The 6,518-nt window shown below is 36.9% G+C and overlaps 1 long non-coding RNA gene across 1 annotated transcript; it reads right to left on the bottom strand.

The window, feature by feature from the left end:
- Window positions 1–362: 362 nt before the first annotated feature.
- Window positions 363–6,458, bottom strand: LOC120522022. Its single transcript, XR_005632251.1, has 4 exons — window positions 6,371–6,458; window positions 6,068–6,117; window positions 687–733; window positions 363–411 (listed from the first exon to the last, which is right to left on the bottom strand). It is a non-coding gene; the product is annotated as an uncharacterized LOC120522022 (long non-coding RNA).
- Between the last annotated feature and the right edge of the window lie 60 nt (window positions 6,459–6,518).

Here is a 6,518-nt window from a genome sequence, read left to right as displayed (position 1 = left end):
AAATTAGCAATGTGAAAATGTCAATTAAATGTTTTCAAATTGAATTTGTTTATGAATGTTTTTTAAGAATAATTTCATTGAGATTTTTTTGGAGTATTCATTTTCAGACATTTGAATATGACAAACAGTGCTTACTACTGTATAAATTTATTTAATTGAAATATAATTCATATTTATTCTCTTCATACAATATTAAGCAGCATAACTCCAGGCATAATGTGGCCCTGGTATTCTGTTAACAATGTCATCATTATTCACATTTTATCTTTGACTTTTCCTGTAAGCCTTCTTTTCTCATTATTCGATAAACACTTTGTGAATCATTTTAGTACAATTAAACAGAATACAAGCTAAATTCCTTACCATGTAATGGTGATCTGTGCTGGGACTTGGAAGAGAAGGACGTTTATCCTAAAAATTAAAGATGTGGGAAATTTAGTAATAGCTGCTGGAAAGAACAGCCTTGGTTGTGATCTCTGGAATGGACTGTGTAAGTAGATAATGGAAAAATCATCACTAAATAAAGTGCATTGCCAAAGACAAAATTTGTAATCCTGAAAGTTAAAACTGGTTTACACAGTAGAGATTAAGTAAATGAGCAAAAAAATGCCATTAATTCTAAATGTCAATGAGATAATGCCAGTATAGAAGTACAGTAGAGTGAAAAGCCTGATAAGGAGACTCACCATTGTTTTCATGTTATGCACATTTTCATAAGTGCTGGGTGGGCTCTCTGTAACAGAGGATCGATATGTTAATGCAAAATATAATAAAAAATACTGCGTTAGTTATATTTAAAGTTCCTAAATGACTATTGTTATCATTGTTATTCAATATTAAATACTCAACAGAGTCATTCCAGCTATGATACAGGTTGATTTATATATTTGCCCATTTTCCTAGACCACTTAGTACTTACTGGGAGTAAACACCTCACCTCCGCTTCACCTCCTTCTGTCTCTCAGTGTTATCATCTCTCTTTTCTGGACTTCCTTAATCTGAAAATTGGCCCTTACTCAACTAACTTCCACACTTTAGTGTCACAGGGCCTCTGGATTTAGATGACTTTGAACCCCTAGTGGAGTCAGTTGAAGCCACCAATGATCCTGACACAACACCCCACAGGGCTCTCTGATATTCACTGACGCCATTGCAACCACATGCCTTCCAAAGTCTGTATGGTATCTCATTTAAAAGGCCACGAGTCCCACAGTTTGCAGTCATGAATGGCATCCTGTAGAGAAACAATAGCTTGTAGATTTCTTTCCAAAAACTCACCTTTTAAATAACAGAATTGTCCAACATTCCAGCTAGGAAAACATGCTGACATCAATTTGTAATTAGCTGCTTTGGTCTTTTGCCAGCTTCTATCATTGGCATGAGTATAAAGCATTCCTGCCAATCTGCTTTGGTCTGAGTGCCCTCAAGTGTCTCAGGGAAATCTTTATGTTTCCAGATCAAAATTTCCTCTCTAGCAACTCTGTGTCTTTGACTACTGCTTTCCTGAGGCATCTAGTGCACTTACATAACATGTGTTTTGCTATTGAGCCATTTGTTTTACTCTGACACAATGATCTGTGTCATCAGTGTCATGCCTCTTTCTTTCTCTATTTCTCTGCCTTGGTAGATTCTGTTTTCAGCCTTTACCTCTACCCTTATTCCATTTCAATCCCCTGCCCAATGAACAATCCATCAAAATATTTACATAGTATGCCATTCAAAACGGGAGTGTTCTTTGGGATAAATCAAAATGGAAAAAAATAATATGTATCACATTAACGATACAAAGTACAGTATTATTGCAAAGCTTCCTGTAAACTCAATAAAGTAATTTGAAACAAAATATTTTGCATTAAACAGAAGAAGCGGAACACACACACATGCTGTCTGTACTGTATAAGGCTATGTAAGGACCCATTGTTTCTTATCAGGTTTACTTTGTAGTTATACAGTGTCTAACATTATATTTAAATGTCTTATATTTTTAATTTTTCAGTCTGCTTATAATGAGAGCAAACACCAAAGTTCAAAACCATGCAGTTATGTAACTTGTACAGAAAAGCACAAGAAAAACTGGTGAACATGATTCATGTTGCCATTCTGAAGGTCAGTCACACCTATCACAATGCATAACTAGAAGAGCTGAAAGATGCTGTTTTCAAATGGATTCCCCAGGAGTACTTCTGGTTCTGTGGCATAGTCTGCTGGAAGTACTTCCGAGTCAAATATAAGTCCCTGAAAGTAGGGATTACGAAACCCTAGCAACTCCCCCGGTAGCCCTCACGGAACCCAGCAGGGCATCCCTGTGGGAATATAGGTCCCAGCATGCCCTGCAGATGTCAGTGTGAGAATCCTAACCCAGGGATGCTGCCATCTAGCCAATCAGGGGAGACCATAGCCATGTCCCATTATCTCCCCCTTCCCTTCCATTGTGCTGGCCACCCAGCTAGGTAAATGTCCCTGCACCACGCCAAGTTACTTTTCATATTGATTGCATCTCCTGCCAATATCACAGACAGAACCTGAAATGTTGTGTTCTTCCTTCATTATGGCCAGACCATGAAATCCATTACACTGCATTGGTACTTGTTTAATTCCATAGTAATTTAGAAATGACCTATACAAATATCTGCTAAATAAAAAATAAAATAAAAAAGTGCTATATCTGGTCAGTCAGATTTTTTGAGTCATGATTAGCTGACTTTAGACAAATTAAATAAATGAGGAAAGAAAAAGTCTTTTTTCACAAAACAATCTTAACAAAAGCAGCAAGCAGCTCTTCCTCCATTGATTAGCAGTAACTTAGTGTCTCAGCTTTTCCTTGACATAACTGGTTTTTAATTTCTTGGAGCTTAAGGACAATATTATTGGCTGTTTGTAATTGTGACTAAAATACATTTCACGAAATGTGACTCTTTTAAAATGCCACTGTGTCTTTTCTAGTACAACCATTCTTCATATGGCATTTTGGATAATCTGGGTATATTGTGATAACAATTAAAGGGTTAATGGCTGTCGAATATATTAGCTCATAGTTTTTTTTTCTTCTTTTTTTGTTTAAAGGTAAGAAACTCTTCCTCCTTCTGACATACTGTACTTTCAGACAAAAAGAAGTGCATACGCTACTGGGGCTCCGTTGTACCAAAGGCAATACACCATCACAATACCTCACTAGGACCGTAACGGCTCTTTTCATCTTTAGCCACAGTTTTATCTTTCAGTTAACTACTGTTATTTGTCATCCAGGGTTTGTTTGCTAGCTTAAGCAAGTTCATCTTTTTGGTTAACATTTCAGATGATATGGCTGTATTATTTCTATTGTGTTATCATTTTGTGATTTTTGTAATATTGTTTTGTTCACATATTGCTTACATTTGTATTGTATATATTTGTTTCATAGTTATTGTCTGTTTGTTTATTGGGTGAAACCCCAAGAGGTCGGGTCACCATAATGTTGCCATTGAAAGACCGTCGTCAATCTATGTATTTGATGCTGAGAGGCAGGTCCTTCAGTGGTTCATTGACTGTTGTACTAAAGTGCATTAATGTAAGACTGACTTTCTATGGTTCTAGATTATTTTGCTTCAGTTTTAGGATATTTGTTTTTGAAATACAATTTTTGATCTTCATACAGTTATTTTTTGAAGATACTTCTTTAGCTTTGTTCATCCAAGGCAGTTTTTTTTACAGTTCTTCTTCTATAATAAGCATTTTTCATATTTTTTAAAATTATTTGGAACATTAAAAGCCAGTTTCCATATTTTGAGCCTAGATAGAAGCGTTAGCTTCTTCTGGGCTGAACAATAAAGCTCCTGATGTTCTTTGTAGCTTATTTTGGAAGCCTCAGTCAGTTTTGGCTATGTTCATGACTCTTAATCAATACACTTTTAAGACAGAGATTTACAGCTGAAGGACATTTTTTTTCTTTTAAGCTGTTGTGTGTTTGTATTTGAACTTTGAAAGCCTAAGCCCCATTTGTGGCTTTTACAGGAATCGAAATCTGCCATCTGATTTTGGAGACAGGCTGTCTGGGGTGAGGCCTGTACCTGAGAAAGACCAGTGAAATCCTGGTCAGGATTTTATTTAATTTAAAGTCTGTTCATTCTGTTTTGCAATTTTGTGTTCTAGAATAACAAGTGAAGCTTCCTAATCAATGAGGCAGCAATATCCAGAGTACCAGAGTTAGTCATGAGAACATAGAGAAATTTGATTATGCTGTTCTAATCGTTGGTGATTTGTGAGAGCAGGAAAATAATCTGTGTTATACATATTAACAAATGGCTGACTGAAATCTCTCTTCTCTTCTTACAAGCTACTGCACATGGTATTGTAATTCAATGTAATTCTACAATGATGACATATGACATTCCTGTGAAAAAAAGATTTTAGTATGCTAAATAAAATATAATCAGGTATATAGTCCAGTTATGCTAAGCACATCAGTGCCTTAATATACAGTAGGTTTTTCAAAGGTGGGACCTTACATAGTCCTTGTGGTTTACCAGGAATTAAAGGATCGGAGAAGACAAGAAAGGACCTTAGTGAATAAGGCGAGCACATGCAGTTACTGGAAAAGCAATTTTTCATATTATTAGAAAAGAAAAGAAAAGGCACCTCCAGAGAATGAAATACTATATCTATTGTGATATATGGCTGGCATATTTATCCCGGCCAATACCCCCACACCGCTAGATGGAGTCCGCCCTGCAACATGGAGGGGCCCTGATTTCCAGCAGGGCAAAATGGACAATGGAGTTCGGCTTCACAGCCGTGTTGGATACCGTAGGGGCCGCTAGGGGACACTGCAGGGAGGCAAGAGTGTTTTTATTATAGCTCCTTATATATAGGAATAGGGGCGTACTCCTAATCAGGGCACGGAAGGAATAAAAGTACTTCTGGGCTGAAGAAAAGTAGAAGTTTCATCTGACCCGGAAGTGTTATGAAATCACATGGACTGAGGGACAGAAGCACTTCGGGTCAAGGAATATAAAAGGACTCTGGGAAAATCCAGCAGACTGAGCCAAATTTAGGAGGGAGTGTGATAGAGCTGCTGGGTGGAGAGGAGGATTGAGTATTGTTATTGTATTGATTTATTATTGTTATTTTATATTTATTGAGTATAGTGGAGGTGCTTTGTGCACAATTATTAGAAATATTAAATTAATTTCTTTATTTTAACCTGGTGTCTGGACATGTTGTCTGCGGGTTTCACGGGGCAACAGCGACCCCTGCTGTCACACTGTTTAAAGAGTGCTCCACAACGTCTTGCTCAGTGGACATGAAAGTAAAAAAGATGGCTTGAGAGAGAAACAAATTGACTGGAAAATTCCACCATACTAACAGGTAGCAGAAATGTTTTTTTTGCAGGGAACATATAGGTCTTTACTGCATATAACAAAGGGGGCACATGTGCTTTATTAGTAGACTGGAGCTCAGCAATGCCTGTAATTTTGTCCCACAACTTTAATGAGGCCATCCTTGCCCCAATAAGTGATTCCAGCAGGTCTCAGAATCATCATGATTGACTATGTCTTGCCAGGAGCCCTTTGAATATACAGAACAGAACTGAGGTGGGAGAGGATATAATGGAAAATAAACCAGGGGACTGAGAATATGTAAGCAAGAGAGAAGAGAGAAGAAAATGTAAGTAGACAGGGAGCAGAACCCACTGAGGTAAATGCAAAGATGTTCCTTCATTATATTAGGAACTTAATCGTTCTTCTTGAATTACATATGCTTTTTTTCTCTTAAAAATATGCTGATTTGTATATTTTTCTTCCTTGATATTAATCTGTGTTGAAAGTGCCACTATGGAAACACTTACTGTTTTAATATTCAGCACATGTTACACAGTCAACTTAGGGTTATGGTGTTATGGCAATGAAAGTTAAGCCTTAGTCTTTGACAAACAGACTGAAACGCCTGCCAAGAAGTCTGGAACTGGAAGGAAACATTGATATCAACTTGACAACTAAATGCATGGTTAGGCATAACAACAGGTTACATGACTCATCAGTACGCAGTATTAGAGTGTCGGGATGATAAACCATAAGGGAGGGATACATACCATTAATATCTGCTTTAACATCTGGAACTTTTCTGCAAAGTTGTCCCCTCCTGGAGATATAAACACACTGTCATTACCTGATTTTAACTGGATGAATTGTGAAGTCTGCCAGTAAACACAACAGGAGAAGAATAACAGCACAGGCTTTCTATTATGAAAGACTTTTGCATCTAAAAGAAATTCATACACTTAAATTATTATTTTCAAGCTTGGTTACCTGTAAAATCAATTGTGCCATGTCATTTTCAAACATGCTAATAATCTAGAAAAAAGAAGAAGTAAGATGATCATTCGTTCGCTCACCTGATGCCATTTGCAATAAGAAATGCAACCACTGCTGCAAGAATGGCCACCAGAAATGAACCGATGATTATTCTAGCTAGACTTTCTGTTGTCAAGGTGAAAACTGTTCTTGGTGAAGATGCTGTAAAAATATAAAACATTATCATGG

The sequence above is a fragment of the Polypterus senegalus genome, unplaced genomic scaffold (assembly GCF_016835505.1).
Source record: "Polypterus senegalus isolate Bchr_013 unplaced genomic scaffold, ASM1683550v1 scaffold_7311, whole genome shotgun sequence".
NCBI classification, from domain to species: Eukaryota; Metazoa; Chordata; class Cladistia; order Polypteriformes; family Polypteridae; genus Polypterus; species Polypterus senegalus.
This window is presented reverse-complemented; position numbering and strand designations above follow the sequence as displayed.